Source organism: Chiloscyllium plagiosum, unplaced genomic scaffold, assembly GCF_004010195.1.
Source record: "Chiloscyllium plagiosum isolate BGI_BamShark_2017 unplaced genomic scaffold, ASM401019v2 scaf_61033, whole genome shotgun sequence".
Classification (NCBI taxonomy): domain Eukaryota; kingdom Metazoa; phylum Chordata; class Chondrichthyes; order Orectolobiformes; family Hemiscylliidae; genus Chiloscyllium; species Chiloscyllium plagiosum.
The window spans coordinates 1-1,240 of record NW_025140795.1 but is presented as its reverse complement, the minus strand read 5'-3'; the positions used below and the strand labels follow the sequence as shown (position 1 = coordinate 1,240).

Genomic DNA, 1,240 nt, shown 5'->3' with positions numbered 1-1,240 from the left:
CCAAGGCGATAACTTCACATTGCGGCACTGCACATGCCATGTGTTTGCCAATTGAGATACAGACCTGGACCAACTTCGGGAAGAGGCAAAACAATGAGTTCTGAACAAAAACCGGAGCACACTCAAAACGTCGGCTCTGTTTACCTTTCCACAGATGCTGCTCGACCCGTTGGCTTTCTGCAGTATTCGCTGTGTTCGAACTGATAGAAGACAATGGTAATTCTGGGCGGGGCAGGTTGAATTATGAATTGAATAGATGCTTCCTCAACGAGACTGTGCGAGTGATATTCGGGCCTGTCTCTGTGGCGCAATTGGTCAGCGCGTCCGACTGTTAACCGGAAGGTTGGTGGTGCGAGACCACCCAGGGACGGGGCGTTTGTTGTTCGCGCTCCTACCGCTTTCTTGTCTGCAAAGATGCGCGTTTTTAATGGTGTCAGGAAAATATTTCCCAAACGGAAATCTTTTCCACTGAGGAAGCACAAAGGGGTTTCTGAATTGATTGAATTTCTAACGTAAAGGAGTGCGGATGCTAAGAGTCCGAGACAGAAGGCGAAACTGCTAGAGCAACTCAGTAGGTTTGACTGTACCTGGATGAGGGAAAAAAAAGTCCTGAAATGTTGTCTCTGATTCTCTTTCTACAGATGCTGCCTGACCTGCTGAGTTGCTCCTGCAATTTCTGGTTTTGTTTTTAACTGAACGTCCATTTCATCTTTCGGGATGAAACACCCAGACCCGCCATTTGCAGATATTTAACCCTTTCGAAACCTGTGAAGTGATTGGATTCAAACAAATGATTTACTCTTTCTCAGCTCCACAGGCAGAGAGACCTGGGAAATGAAGCTGTCAGTGTGGTTCTGTATTGGTGGGCCGAGTGGTGAATGCGATGGATATGAATTCCATTGCGTTTTTCCCACGCAGGTGTGAACCCTGCCGACTACAGTTGAGAACGTTAGAAAGAAAGGGAGATTGCTCCACGGCTTTTTGAAAGATGCAAACCAGTGGCGGGGGGAGGGGCGGGGGGGTTGAAATATTTCAATCACATTGGGGCTGATCGGGAATGTGCAACCCACTGCCTGTCAGGGTGGAACAAGCCGATATCCCCAGAGCTGCTTTTGAGGCTATGAGCCAAGTGTTTGGAAGTGAGACGAGAACAGTGAGGGGCGTGAAGTCGTGGTCGAAATGAAGCAGGCACCTGAGGACAAAAGTATTTGATTTGTCAGTGAAAGATACTGCTTCACAA

The 1,240-nt window shown here is 48.1% G+C and overlaps 1 non-coding gene across 1 annotated transcript; it reads left to right on the top strand.

Annotated features, from left to right (window-relative positions):
* The first annotated feature begins 296 nt into the window (after window positions 1–296).
* Window positions 297–370, top strand: trnan-guu. Its single transcript has one exon. It is a non-coding gene; the product is annotated as a tRNA-Asn (tRNA).
* Window positions 371–1,240: the final 870 nt, after the last annotated feature.